Source organism: Dermacentor andersoni, chromosome 1 (assembly GCF_023375885.2).
Source record: "Dermacentor andersoni chromosome 1, qqDerAnde1_hic_scaffold, whole genome shotgun sequence".
Taxonomy (NCBI): Eukaryota; Metazoa; Arthropoda; class Arachnida; order Ixodida; family Ixodidae; genus Dermacentor; species Dermacentor andersoni.
This window is the reverse complement of record NC_092814.1, coordinates 406,119,314-406,135,583: the sequence shown is the minus strand read 5'-3', so window position 1 is coordinate 406,135,583 and position 16,270 is coordinate 406,119,314. Positions and strand designations below refer to the sequence as shown.

At 45.4% G+C, this 16,270-nt stretch overlaps 1 protein-coding gene across 1 annotated transcript in view; it reads right to left on the bottom strand.

Annotated features, from left to right (window-relative positions):
• Positions 1 to 16,270, bottom strand: part of LOC126518692 (cytochrome P450 3A24-like) — a 145,572-nt gene that overhangs the window by 29,389 nt on the left and 99,913 nt on the right. The window lies entirely within an intron of this gene.

Sequence of the window (16,270 nt, the reverse complement as noted above, 5' to 3'; positions counted from 1 at the left end):
ATAAGACCACAATCAAGAACTACCCCAGATTGCACATTGTGTTTCACAAAGATGGACAAATATATCTGAAAGTTAGCAGCCCCAAATCTCCGGCTAGTGGGAGACAAAGATGGCAGAGCCAGCACGTGGGCGAAACAATTATGCAATGCCTGGACACCAATTCTACACCCAGTGAAAACAATAATCTCAAAATCATGGGGGGTGGACGAGTGGATACTATGGGAAATCGCAGATGCAGTACTTGAGTCCAAGGTATTGTACGGTATGAATTACCAGCAACGCACAAAAAATACAACTCGTCAAATAGAGGCATCGGGTACTGACAGGTCTTTCCAACTTTACCATGCTTAAAGACCTCTACGAGAAGGAGCAAACGAACAAGCACCTAGACAGAGTAGAGTGCCAGTCTGCGGCCCAAATTCTTTGCCTCAGAAGCTTGTAACCTGGTTGCGAGCTAGCATGTGAGATGCAAGGACGACTACCACTCCCTTCAAAAATACAACCTCAGGAACACCTGAACTTGAAAAACAACAGGCCCATACGGTGCAATATGGGCGCAAGCAATTAGTCCAGGAGACCATATGCAATTGACAAACACACAGAAGAGGTTGCTAATCATAAAGACACAAACAAACATCAGGCACATATAGTAGACTCATGTGGCAATAACAGTGTAACAGTAGTAGGACACTACATAAAATTAAATACCACGCAACCAGAAAAGCTGTACTGAGAGCAATTAAAGCAGCACTTGCAGTGCAAATTTGTCAGCTACAACATGCTGCATGTCTGCATGGATTCACCAAAAACTGTCAGGGCCAACACAACACACAAGATTGTCAAGAAAATTGGGAGGTTGACACGCGAGTTGCAAGCACATGGCCAAGAAATTAATTTGCACGATACATTGTCATGCAGATATTCCAGGACATAAGTGGACTCATGAGCCCTGCTTAAGAAACGAAAACTGGGCAAGTTGGCATGTATTCATTATTACCTACCGCAAAAAAGATAGATAACGGACAAGATCAAACCACAATTTGGGTTCACATCGTTTTTGTCTATTGGCTTTCTGTTGCGCTGTAATTAATTGAACTCATGAGGCTGCCGGGAGAACAACAATGCCCCCGCCCAAGGCCCTGATTTCGCTTCGAACCCCCCCCCCCACACACGCACACACACGCAGGCACACACACACGCACGCACATGCACGCACGCGCGCGCACACACACACACACGCACACACACACACAAAATGAAAATGAAGAAGGCCAGGTAAATAATGGTACTTGATGCAACCAAACAAATAAAAATGTTACAGAAACAAAACAGAGATAAAAGTTCCAAGTGCAGGAAAAAACAAATCACTACAATCGCCAATCATGCATGCCAGCCCCTTTCAAGGAACACTTTTCTTTTTCCAATAGAAAGACTGACAGCTCTGCGAAACAAACTGCTTCTCGGCATTGACATGGCAAATTATCCGCCCATTTCCGTCTGATGGCGTGGCGTAGTGGTAACAAGTTGGTACGGCTGACCCTTTTCCAAGTGGAACCCCAGATAAAAACAGCAAATACTCTGTGTATTTTCTGTACATTCACACGATCTTGGATTGTCGCATTTGTTCTTACGACAGATTGTTTCTCGTTTTGTCTTCTTGCGAGATCAAAGTGATTCCTTCTTGCGTACGATGATCCAGATCCGTTTGAAAAGCGTTTTGCCTGAATTTATTGTGTCTAGTGCACAGCCTGTACACTATCGGCTTAAAGGCTACTTGCGAGAGGTAGTCGACTCCCTTCGAATATTAAAAGCTCGGTTTTCCCTTCAGTACCTGAGCACAGTAACAAGAAAGAAACTTTACAAGGATTTAGTTGAAGTTATGATGCCAGTGCCATTGTACCGAATGAAATACTATGGAGGCCCAGGACAAGATGTTTTAAAAAGAGTTAAAAGGATGCCAGTGAGAGCAAGCGTAAAGTCGTTCTTCTTTAAATTGCATACATCTACCCTTCCGGTCAAAACATGGATAGCCGACAAAGGAATATTTGTACCATGGACGACAAACTGTGCGCTATGTAACAAGCCGGAGACCATTGAGCACGCTTTCATTGAGTGCTGGGATGCAATTTTCTATTGGGACGTCTTGCAAAGAACTCTTAAAAAGGAACTGCCGATAACAGCACAGGGTATACGTTTCCTGCCGGTAGGCAGCCATCAGGGCTTTCCGTACGACATGATAATGCTCCTGGGCCTCCATAGTCTTTGGAAGACACGGATGGCGGTAACGCACGCCGATGTGAATGCGCGCTCAGCACGAGAAAATTTTGTTGAAAGCATTATTTTCCTACGTGAGATATATCGTGTACAGGCAGATCCGCCTGACTGGTTGGGTATTCTTGATGAATTAGTGAATTTCAAGAAATTTTAGCTTGTCACGTTGGTCCAAGTAGGCCAACGTGTTTTTATGTATGTATGTCATTTTGTGAATAAAGAAAAAGAAAAGCGTGGCGTAGTGGTGAAGTGACGGGCTGGGGATCTGTAGGTCGGACGTTCGATTCCTTGTTAGAGTAGTCTTTTTTCTTTTTTTTATTGCTCTAACGCGCTCTTTCTTGCTTTCTGTATTCAAAAAAATATATACGGTGTCCAGGCACCGCATATTTAACGCGCTAGAGCTGTTTTTCGCACGAGTGGCCAGTGCCTCCCAATACGCCGCGCGTTCCCTGCGCGTTCCCAGCGCGCCAGCGTCCAGCGCGCTGCACTGGGCCCATAATCCGGCGCACTGGGTCCCAGTGGCACTGGGTTTTGCAATAGGGTGGTTTCTTTGTTACAGGTGTTTTTCTTTATTGCTTTCGTTTGCCGCATCTAGTCGATGCTTTTTAAGAGGGGGCTATTGACACGTGTACTTGTTTGTCTTTATCGGGCGACACGTTTCACCGCCTAATAAATGTTATCGCACAGCGCCGGACGCGCTTGCATGCATCGAAAGTTTCTGGAATGTTATCGATGCTTCCATCCGCTATCTGTGACCGAACCTTGTGTAATCTGATTGGATGTGTGCGCGACGCGAATAAGGTAGAACTTTGTGGAAGGCACGCGGGACCCAGCAATTACTCTGGAACATTCGACGACTCATGCATAAAAGCCGACGCGCTTGACCCGCTGATCAGATTTTCGACAATCGCCCACTGTGTTCGCCGCTCTCGCTGTTCTTTGAGTGTAGCCTGTTTTTGAGGGCGCAAGTTCGCCCAATAAAACGCTATATTTGCCTTTCCCAGTTTGGCTGCTTTCTTTACCGTCACTACTACGTGGCAATATTTTTCTGTTGTGCAAACTCTACTAATAACTCGCCCCTGCTATTCCTACTGTCTATGCCATATTCCCCCACTGACTATTCCCCCTCATAATTATTTTGCAGCAAAGGTCCGCTGGCCATTCGATATACCGATAGTGACGTCGTTTCTTTCTCGAAGCAGAGCTCGTGCAGCAGTCTGTCTCCGACTGCGCAATAGGTTCAAAAATGTGTCCCTGTTTTTAATTAAATTACCTGTGCGGCCCCGGTGTGTCAGCTGGTAGCTACAGTGCATTATCGAGTCATAAATACTATGATTAGTGCATTACGAAACGCGAATGCGCAACATATTTCAGAAAGACTTTGATGTACGCACTGGATTAACACACTGAACCACTAATTGCACCTTCTGTGATGGTGACTATGCGAAGCGCGATGTGTGGCATTTCAAACAAACAATGTGATTAATCCAAGCCAAATGGGTGCGTTACCTCATTAAGAAACACAGACGTAATCAATAGATGAGAAAGACTTTAATAAACCATCGGAATTGACTCAGTGATAAACAGTGGCGCCGCACATTTCAGCGTCGCCGGTTTGCCATCTGTACGGGGTGCATGGGTGGTAGTTTTTTCTGGTATTGCTTGTTCAGTATTGTATAATGTTGTGACCTTTTTCCTTTGTAACTACTTTTCCATTCCCGCTTGCCTAATATCAAACCTTGCAGCCTGCGAGGTATATAAATAAATAAATAAATAAATATATAAGCACATGTCATTCATTGATCCGCATGCACCTCGCACCATCCCTCCTTCAACAAAGGCCACTGTGTTCATGTCTCGCAGTGTGCATCTAGATTAACTGCTGTTTGCATTTTGGTATACTTTGTGAACAGAGTAGCGCATAAACATTAGATGATGTTAAGGTTGGGACCAATGCGGTGCCAACCTTAAACAAACATGCCTAAACAAACCTTGCAAAAGATGGCATGTTGGATTGTTAGAGCAACTGTATAATATCGCAGTTACTTTAACACCATTTAGTTGAGCGCTTGACAAAAACATCACTTCACATAAATTCCAACACGTGCCCTGAATCTGCAGTTTCCTTGCTGATAATGTGGTCGTTACTGCGTGGCAAGATCTTGTAGATTTGAAAACAAAGTTTAATAAATTATTGTGTTGCAACATACTTAAAAAATGTGTACATCACTGTACTTGCACCACGAGAATTTGATACAATTTGAATTTTATAGAGTGCGCATGCTCACGCAAACGATCATTGACACAACGTCCTGGTTGCCCTATGTAAGTGCAGCCGCAAGAGATGGGAATGGAATACACTACATTACCGGAGAACACCTCGACTGTGCGATAAGCAACATGTCGCCAAGCCTGTAGATTGCAGTACCCATGTGGTGTATTCTATTCCCACCTCTTGTGGCTGCACTTACATAGGGCAAACAGGAGCGCGATCGGAGATATTTTGTTCGATAGGCGTTCTGTTCGGTTTCTGCAACGTCACTAAGTGGCAGTATGCAAAATATGTGATAACGGGGCGGAGAGAGCAGCCAATCAGGAAGCGGTGACCTCCCCGGAAGTTTACTTCCGTCGTTTGTCGTCGGCTTGCAGACAGTATACTACAAAACGAAATGTTTCTCGTCCTCTAAATCAATGAAATCTTTATCTAAAAGAAATTATTTTTTCTTCTCAAGCCCAAACAAGTTTTCAATAAGTAGTATGTGTGACTACTGCAATTTTTAACTATTCGTTTCTTTGGGTCGTCCCTTGGTGGTGTCGCGCACAGCGAGAAGAAAAAAAGGAAAAAGAAACGACGGGAAGAGTGGCGCACTTTTCAAAAGGCAGCGATAACATTCCAGTGGTTCGCTGGCATCGATGATGTGGTCGATTTCGCTGTACCACCAACGAATTATTGATTTCGAGAAACAAAAACGACGCCGGAATTCACTTTCTGCCATTTCTTCAAACGCGTTTCGCACCGCCACCCGTGCTCCTCCTTCCTCTAGAAACGCCAGCGCAACAACCAAAGTTCCCAATGGAAGCGCCATTTTCTCAAATGAAACCATGGATTGGATCTAAATGTGCCATGCCGCAGCTGCCGGTTGAATCCAATCCAATCCACCAGACGCGCCATGCGAAGCCGTATGATCGCTCCAAACTTCCCAGCTCCCGTCGGGTTCGGCGCCTAGCAGACGAAATGCTCGGTGGGAAGATGATTGACAGGAGCGTGTCGCCATTTTGACGTCACCAAAAACGTGGCTGCGCCCTGCGGCTGGCGACATCGACGCGCAGTAGGCCAATCGCGCGCGCCGGTAACCGAACGAACGCGTCGAACAACCATTTCCCATCGCACCCCTGGACATTGTATCAATGATTGTTTGCGTGAGCATGCGCACTGTGTCAAGATCAAGACTGGCAGTAACCTGGTTGTTCATTGTGCAAAGTGTGGCTGTTAACCACTCCTGGACGACACAGGTGTGTTGTCACTCCTTTATGCCCGTTGCGAATTGTACATATTTGCGCAGGCTTCAATGAAAAATGTTGGCAGTGAGCGCTAGTCCTGTGTTCGCCCTTGCCCGTGTTTTTTGGCGCTCTTTTAAATCAGAATGATCCGCGCCAACTAGCTCGCACACAAACCCTTCTGAGGCAGCAGCAAGATTGGGGCATACCCGATTATCTGGAGGCCAAGACAGCGCGCCGTGAGAGGCCTCTGCGCCTCTTAGACGACAGCCGCGTGAACGTGCATCCCAGCGTGAGTCTCCAGGTTGCGACCACCGCCTTACTCCTCCTCCGACCAGCTATCATTGCTCGCCATCACCTCGCCGTCGCTCACTTTCACCACCAGCTGGAAAACTAGCTGGCGTGACCGGTGGAGGTGAAGTGGCGGGACGGTCAGGAAGTCCACCGCCCGTCGCCATGCGCAAAAAGAAATTGTACGTCTGTGTTGGTAGTTTAAATACTGATGCCTTAGTCGATATAGGTGTTATACTTGCTGTAATGACTGTTGTGTTTAAGAATCGTCTTGGACTCAAAGGACTCAATGAGTGTCGGTGGACAATATTTTCCAACTGAATTTGTTGTTTTGAGATACACCACTCACAACATCATCCTTTGGATTTAATTTCTTGGGGAATGTGATGTAATGTTAGATTGTAGGGCTGGTAAAATTTCGCATCCAAGTCACGGGATAACATCCACACCAGCAGTATCTGGCGTGGACAAGCAGAGGGCATTTTCTGTGCCTCGCAATGCCCTTTTAGTGGCTCAGACTGCGACACTTGTTCCTGTGACTTCCACGCATTGCCCTCCGCATCGCTGTCATGGTTTAATTGAGCCGTACTCCCATACTATATTGAAAAAAAAGTTACTGGTTCCTCGATCCGTTGTAGAATGTGTAGATGGTCATGCTCACGTGTGGATGCTGAACACGTATTTAGAGCAAGTTTTACTCCGGACAAGACTCAAGCTGGCCACCTTTGACTCAGAATCGACCGTCAGTATTGACGCCGTTGACGCTTCTACCGACGCGAGGGGCGCAAATCGCGACTACTCTATGTAATTCCACCGCATGACGAACAAGTGGCTACCCTCTTCAAAGCGTAAATAATTGCAAAAGGTGCTCCTTCGCCATGCACCAGTATTTTATTTCGCGCAAGATGAGCGTCCAATGTCGCTTCCTGGCGCGCGAACGCAACACCGCATAAACACGGGCCAAGCGACGCCTTTTCGCCAAAAGCCGCACTGCGTCTCTCCGCAGAAGAAAAAGTAATCACTGAGCAAGTTCAAGATATGCTGTGGAAAGGTGTTGTCCAGGAGTCTTGGAGTCTCTCGGAAGCTCCAGTGAAATTAGTTAAGAAAAGCGACTATTCTTGGAGATTCTGTGTTGATTATTGAAGACCTAACGCAGCGACAAAGAAGGACGTATATCCTCAGCCACGAATCGACGATGCTATCGATTGCCTTCATGCAGCGTCATACTTCTCCTCCGTTGACTTACGATCGGTATACTGACAAATATACCAATGCACAAGACAGACAAAGAGAAAATGTCCTTTGTGACGCCAGACGGTCTCTTCGAGTTTAATGTCATGCATTTCGGCTTATACAATGCGGTAGCAACTTTAACGGTTCATGGGCACAGTGCCACGCGGATTGACATAGGAGATCTGCATCTGCTACCTCGACGAAGGAATCATTTTTGGCAAAACAATTGAGGAGCACGATCCATGCCTTGGCGTCGTACTGGACCGTATACAAAACGCTCGACTGGTTTTACACTCACAGAAGTGTAACTTCGGTGAGCGCCAGACTCTCGAGCTCGGTTTCCTCATCGACAAAAATGGTATTCCACCTGACCCTGAAAAGATTGCTGCCATGCGGGATTTTAGCTAACCGAAGACAGCGAAGGACCTCCTTAGTTTCCTTGGCCTGTGTTAGTACTTCCACCGGTTTATTAAGTACCTCGCCGAACTTGCTCACCCCCTCAGGTGCCTCCTTCACTAAGACAACCCCTACTTATGTACTACAGGGTGCGAGGACGTGTTCCGTCAGCTTAAGTATCTACTAACTTCAGGGCCTGTCTTGCGCCACTTCGATCCCGAGGCCATGACTGAGCTACACATTGACGCTAGTGGTGTAGGCGTTGGCGCCGTCCTTGTTCGACTTCATCATGGGCGCCAGCACGTCGTTGCGTACGCAAGTCGGACACTGACGAGAGCGGAGCGAAATTACGCTGTCACCGAATTGGAATTCGGTGACAGCGTCGCCATTCAGTAGTTTCGGTCATATTTGTACGGTTGCCATTTCAAGATAGCGACGGAACATCATTCCCTTTACTGGCTTGTTGGACCTTGAGATCCTTCTGGACGGCTGGAACGTCGGGCGTTACGCCTTCAAGAACATACCTTTTCTGTCGGCTACAAGAGCGGTCGGAGTCATACCGATGCCGATTGCTTGTCTCGTCTCCTATCGCCACAATCCACCGCTAACGATGACGACTTCGACGACTATCTTGCCAGTATTACCGAGTTTCCTCACCTCAGCACCTTTAAACGTGAAAAAGGGCGTGATCCTTCACTCATACACCTATTGGAGGCTGCCCGCACGTCAGGTCCGACAATGCCCTTCATGCTGTGTAACGGCCTGCTTTACAAAAACAATTACTCTGCGGAATGCGCTTCCTTGCTCCTAGTCGTTCTCAAGCGCCCGCGTCCTGTTATTCTTCGCGCCACGCATGAATGACATCGCATCGGGTCACCTTGTGCATCGTTCACACGCTTCACCGATTACACCAGCGTTTTTATTGGCCGATGCTATGGAAGAGCACAATACAGTACATTAGAAGCTGCCCAGGTTGTCAATGTCACAAGAAGCCAGCGACGCCTCCTCAAGGCTTTTTGCAAAAAGTAAAACCACCTACCTTACCATTTGAAAAAGTTGGTATCAATTTTCTTGGCCCCCTTCCCAAGAGCTGTACCGACCGTCGCTGGATTATTGCGAGTGTCGACTACTTGACGCGTTATACTGAGATTGCGGCGCTTACATCTGCTACCGCCGCCGATGTGTTGTGCTTTCTTCTTCATTCTGTCATCCTGCGTCACGGCGCTCCACGTGTTGTTATAAGTGACCCTGGACGGCAATTCACCGCTGACGCTGTTAAAGAACTGCTGCGCCTTTGCGGTTGTACTCACCGCCATTAAACGCCATACCACCAACAAACAAATGGCCTCACCGAATGCACGACTCGTACGCTTACTAACATGTTGTTACTGTCCGTCTCAGCTGATCACAGGAATTGGGATGCCATGCTGCCCTTCGTCACGTACGCGTACGATACAGCCAAGCACGAAGTAACCACCTATGTGCCTTTCTATCTGTTGCATGCTCGCAGTCCCCAAACGTTCTTGAACACAATTTTGTCATTGAAACTGAACGAAGACACATCCATTCCTGCAGACATTGTGTCGTGCCGAAGAAGCGCGTCGGCTCGCTCGCTTAAGAACACAGTCTTCGCAAGTTTCATCGAACGCACGCTATGACGCCCGGTATATACATATCACTTTCACTCCTGGCGATCATGTGTTACTTTGGACACCTCTACCGAAGAAAGGCTTGTACCGCAAGTTCATCTGAGCGTGCAGTGGGGCATTCGCGATACTCAGCCGATTAAGGGACATCAACTACGTAATCGCAAAACTGACCGCCAATAATCGCCGGTCGCGGATGACTCAAATGGTTCGTGTGGCACGTCTGAAACACTGTCATCACAGGGTTCCCGAATCAACAACTATCAATTAGGCAGATCCCTAGCTTGCTCGACAAGCTTCGTCTGCGCCGGAGGAAGTTGTTAGGTTGCGCGGCGGAGCCGAAGAAGAGGAGATAGTAGAACTGCGCGCGGTATAGAAAAGGCCCGACTGGCAGCGATCTCCTCTGTATGCGCCCTCGATCTTTTGGTAAATAAATCCATCTCATCTGTAACAATGTATGTGTATATATATATATATATATATATATATATACATATATATATATATATATATATATATATATATATATATATATATATATATATATATATATATAGCACACGTACCGCTATGGACGAACCAGACTAGCGCTACGGTTGCAGTTCACAACACAATTTCCATTCCATGTGCAGTAATCACACAGATCATTTGCGGCTTCGTTCAGAGGCAGACGTGGGCTTTCAGGTCGGTGCTTGTTGTTGCATTTAGTGCAAGACAATGGCTAAGAGCAGGCACCGCATATGCGCAATCACGAGCAATATACACACATCATTTCTCCAGAAGCTGGCGCTGAGCACGGGTAGCGCAAGGATCTCGTTGGGCTGAAACGACGACTTCGTTGCAGCCGAATTCTGAATACTACATGTGTGGTGAGGGTAGCTATATTAACGTGTTGATAGGTCATCTTGTAGATTGTTGTAGCGCAGGCTGAACGAAACGGTCACAGAAGGCGGATGAGACAACACACAGCGCTGAACCAGCAGCGAACAGCTGTTTACGTGCGCCGTGTCTCATCGCGCTGAACTTCAGTAACCACCGTGGCGCACTCCAAAGCGAATCTTTACTTCAACACGTTCTTAAATTACAAACCACGCATAAAATTTGCTCCTAATAAAGAAAAGTAGAAACATCATAATGTAAAATTTTATGCATACCATGAAAACAATGATGCAGGGTGTGCCACGAAACCTGATAGATGGTTGTAGTGCAGGCTGAACGAAACGGTCATAGAAGGCGGATGAGACAACACATAGCGCTGAACCAGCAGCGAACAGCTGTTTACGTGCGCCGTGTCTCATCGCGCTGAATATCAGTAACCGCCGTGGCACACTTCAAAACGAATCATTACTTCAACACGTTTTTCAATTACAAAACACTCATAATCTTTGCTCCTAATAAAGAAAAGTAGCAATATTATAAAGTAAAACTTTTATTCATACTATGAAAAGAATGATGCAGGGTGTGCCGCAAAACCTGGCAGCAAGCAACCCTGGGCGTCGCACAAGTCACATTGTTGAAATCGCAATCATGTGAAATGGGCCCTCTAAGAATCGCATTGCGACACGTGCGACTGCACCGATTTTCCTCATTCCAGTCGCAGCATGTGAAACATCCTTCATGAGATTCGCTTGAAGTTGCCATAAACGCGAAGCAGACAAAAACTACGTTTTCACAGTGGTAGCGATGACTTAATGCGTGATAAACAGTGTTGGATCATGAACACATTCTTGGCTCTTTCCTACTCAGGCTGTACCGGATGAGACGTAGCGAAATATTTAGCTTATAGTTTCACGCTTGTGAACTTAAATTATTCGGTGTATTTTTGTTTGACTCGTTTAAAGCACACATCTCGTTATGGGACAGCAATACACATCTAACTGCTACTCACTGCCTTTTTCTTTCAGGATACAACGGCCAGAGTCGCGCAGCAACAAGCTCAGAAAAAGAAACGTATTCATTATAGCTAAGGTGCAACGGCAACTGACGCCCAGAATGCTGAAGCAGCTTCACATAACTGCAGTACCATTTCTTCTATTCCAAAATTTGACGGATTGAATGTAATAAATGATGCGAACTTCGCAACGTTTCCAATTTGTCACACCTTTATTTACAGTAGCTCCTTTCGCATCTGTGGCTCCAGGTGCACAGCTCGTCAAGAGCTTATAATTTGTCAACGCTCCAGTAAGATCGCGTAAACATTCCTAAGGCGGCAGAAGTTAATGGGGCCCAAAAATGAAATGAATAGTTGAGGCATTGAGCATTATAGGGAGGCATACTGGGTGATTTCAAGCTATGAATTCGCACGTTAGTATATAATTATAAGCAGCGTTGAACATGTTTTATTCAAACACTGACCGATTCTGGTCAATGTTTTTAGAATGTCTAAACGAACAATGCTGGTAGAAGATTTTAAATAAATGGCGAAGTCATGATGAGGCCTAAGAAACCTTTTAGAGTGCTGGTAGGATGTTGACAAAGTCTTTAAACATGCTTCTATTCAATGTAGGTGGCGAATTGTTGCCACAATCTTACTAGGGTGTTTTTGAAAAAAGCGCTAGTAAATTGTTAGTGGGATGTACACAGATAATCTGCGAACATGCTTCAATTTAAAGAATGTTAATAAGAGGTCTAAAGAAAAGTGTTTCTATACGTCGTTTCAAACATCAGGTGCAACGCCGTGGAGGCTACAGATACATTGTTCAGGGACTGTGTTCGCGCTTAGAAATAGGTCGGTGTTTCTTGACACGATATTTGTGAAAATATACTTTATAGAAGCTCACTTCTGAATGAAACAAGGTTTACCCTTAGAAACAATCCACGTACTTATACAGCTGCTAATACGTTGTATAGATCAATTGGCTTTTCGTGATTCTTCAATTGCAGCCCTTCGCGCCAGCCTCACGTGCATGCTCGCGCGAGCAAATGCCGCTGGCGCGCCGCGAATCATAGACGGAAACACGCACAGTGATACATTTTGGTGACCGGACTTCTTGCGTAGCTTCCACAGCATAACACCTGATGCATAAAAAGGGGTATAAGCCGTTAGCAGGAAGTTGACAGACAGCCTATGACCCTGATTCAAAATAATGTTGGAGGGCAGTTGTTTCTAGAGTGTTACTAGGGTGTTGGTAGGAAGCCTAAAGACCGTTGAAACGATTTCTTTCAGAAAAAAGCTGCCAAAAAAAGACGCACACAGGAAACACACAAGGAAACTGGAAAAATACTGGACTACCAAGTCTTTATTCGAGAGAACGGCTCTAAATTATGAAGGGTACTGCGGGTAAAGCGGGCACGTCCTGTGCTACCGGTGCTTAGCGGAGAGACGAGAACTAGGAGTCGGATTCCTGATTAATAAGAATATAGCTCGTAACATACAGGAATTCTATAGCATTAACGAGAGGGTGTCAGGTTTTGTTGTGAAACTTAATAAGAGGTACAAAATGAAGGTTGTACAGGTCTACGCCCCTACATCCAGTCTTGATGACCAGGAAGTCGAAAGCTTTTATGAAGACGTGAAATCGGCGATGGGTGAAGTCAAAACAAAATACGCAATACTGATGGACGACATCAATGCCAAGGTAGGCAAGAAGCAAGCTGGAGACAAGGCAGTGGGGGAATATGGCATGGGCACTAGGAATAGCAGGGGAGAGTTATTAGCAGACTTTAGGGAACAGAATAATATGCGGATAATGAATATCTTCTTCCGCAAGCGGGATAACCGAAAGTGGACGTGGAGGAGCCCGAATGGCGAGACAAGAAATGAAATAGACTTCATACTCTGCGCTAACCCTGGCATCATACAAGATGTGGACGTGCTCAGCAAGTTGCGCTGCAGTGACCATAGGATGCTAAGAACTCGAATTAGCTTAGACCTGAGGAGGGAACGGAAGAATCTGGTACATAAGAAGCCGATCAATGAGTTAGCTGTAAGAGGGAATATAGAGGAATTCCAGATCAAGCTACAGAACAGGTATTCTGCTTCAACTCAGGAAGAGGACCTTAGTGTTGAAGCAATGAACGACGATCTTCTGGGCATCATTAAGGAGTGCGCAATAGAAGTCGGTGGTAACTCCGTTAGACAGGATACCAGTAAGCTATCGCAGGAGACCAAAGATCTGATCAAGAAACGACAATGTATGAAAGCCTCTAACCCTACAGCTAGAGTAGAACTGACAGAACTTTCGAAGTTAATCAAGAAGCGTAAGACAGCTGCTGACATAAGGAAGTATAATATGGATAGAATTGAACATGCTCTCACGAACGGAGGAAGCCTAAAAGAAGTGAAGAGGAAACTAGGAATCGGCAAGAATCAGATGTATGCGTTAAGAGACAAAGCCGGCAATATCATTACTAATATAGATGAGATAGTTCAAGTGGCTGAGAAGTTCAATAGAGATTTATACAGTACCAGTGGCACCCACGACGATAATGGAAGAGAGAATAGTCTAGAGAAATTTGAAATCCCACAGGTAACGCCGGAAGAACTAAAGAAAGCCTTGGGAGCAATGCAAAGGGGGAAGGCAGCTGGGGAGGATCAGGTAACAGCAGATTTGTTGAAGGATGGTGGGCAGATTGTTCTATAGAAACTGGCCACCCTGTATACGCAATGCCTCATGACTTCGAGCGTACCGGAATCTTGGAAAAACGCTAACATAATCCTAATCCATAAGAAAGGGGACACCGAAGACTTGAAAAATTATAGACCGATCAAGTAACTGTCCGTTGCCTACAAAGGATTTAATAAGGTAATTGCAAATAGAATCAGGAACACCTTAAACTTCCGTCAACCAAAGGACCAGGCAGGATTCCGTAAAGGCTACTCAACAATAGACCATATTCATACTATCAATCAGGTGATAGAAAAATTGTGCGGAATATAACCAACCTTTATATATAGCTTTCATTGATTACGAGAAAGCGTTTGATTCAGTCGAAACCTCCGCGGTCATGGAGGAATTGCGGAATCAGTGTGTAGACGAGCCTTATGTAAAAATACTGAAAGATATCTATAGCGGCTCCACAGCCACCGTAGTCCTCCATAAAGAAAGCAACAAAACCTCAATAAAGAAAGGCGTCAGGCAGGGAGATACGATCTCTCCAATGCTATTCACAGCGTGTTTACAGGAGGTATTCAGAGACCTGGATTGGGAAGAATTGGGGATAAGAGTTAATGGAGAATACCTTAGTAACTTGCGATTCGCTGACGATATTGCCTTGCTTAGTAACTCAGGGGACCAACTGCAATGCATGCTCACTGACCTGGAGAGGCAAAGCCGGAGGGTGGGTCTAAAAATTAATCTGCAGAAAACCAAAGTAATGTTTAACAGTCTCGGAAGCGAACAGCAGTTTACGATAGGTAGTTAGGCACTGGAAGTGGTAAGGGAATACATCTACTTCGGACAGGTAGTGACTGTGAATCCGGATCATGAGACTGAAATAATCAGAAGAATAAGAATGAGCAGGGGTGCGTTTGGCAGGCATTCTCCGATCATGAAGAGCAGGTTACGATTATCCCTCAAGAGAAAAGTTTATAACAGCTGTGTCTCACCAGTACTCACGTACGGGGCATAAACCTGGAAGCTTACGAAAAGGGTTCTACTTAAATTGAGGACGACGCAACGAGCTATGGAAGGAAGAATGATGGGTGTAAGGTTAAGGGATAAGAGCAGATTGGGTGCGGGAACAAACGCGAGTTATTGACATCTTAGTTGAACACAACAAAAAGAAATGGGCAGGGGCAGGGCACGTAATGAGGAGGGAAGATAACCGATGGTCATTAGGAGTTACGGAATGGATTCCAAGGGAAGGGAAGCGTAGCAGAGGGCGGCATAAAGCTGGGTGGGCGGATGAGATTAAGAAGTTTGCAGGGACAACATGGCCACCATTAGTGCATGACCGGGGTAGTTGGAGAAGTATGGGAGAGGCCTTTGCCCTGCAGTGGGCGTAACCAGGCTGATCATGATGATGATGACTCTGTCACATGACCATCGCACAATGTTCTTATCCTAACCAAGCGTCCAAGAATAACCAATAAATTCCAAAGGCCGCATGCAGCTTCTACCATCCAAGGAATTTCACATCGCTATGCCTAACACCAGTGATGAATATGTTGGCAATACCGATGTTAGATAACCATAGCAAAGCAAAGTCACACGTTCATAGCAAAAGGAGAGTCAAAACCAATAAAACCAACTAAAGGAGATCATCAGTACAACAAAGCAGTAAAACAACACCCATGAACACTTATAGTGCCTAAGAAAACCAACTGACCAAATACACCAAGCAGAACTGAACATCATGTTACACTTAGCGGTTTCCTATCCTATCCTTTGCAGTTACTCGTCGGTTAACCTACGAAGAAATGAAATTGACTTCAGGGTGTCTTTTTCATAATCATAAGGACTGAATAATAAACCGCTAGGTGTGACGAGATGTTCAGTTCTGTTTGGCGTATTTGGTCAGTTTTTCCTTAAGCACTATAAGGGTCCTGGGTATTGTTTTACTGCTTTCTTGTATTGATAATCTTGTATAGCTTTATTTGTTTTTACTCTGCTTTTGCTATGAACGTGTGAGTCTGCTTTGCTACGATTACCAAACATCGGTATTGCTAACGTATTCATCCCTGAGCTAAGGCAAAGATAGATGTGAGATCCCTTGGAAAATAGAAGGTGCATGCGGCTTTACGAATTTATTGGTTCTTTCATGACGGTTGGTTGTGACAAGCCAATTGCGCGATGGTCATGTGACAGAGTGTCCTTTATAAATTAGAGCCCCATTCTTTTGAATAAACAGTTGGTAGCCCAGCCCCGTTCCTGCCTTGTGGTATGTTTCCTGTGTGCGTCTTTATTGTTTTTTTTTTATTAATGCAATGCACCAACTGGCCCCGCAAAGGGTTTTACTTGACTGATTTCTATTAACTGTTATTAGGTTCTAAT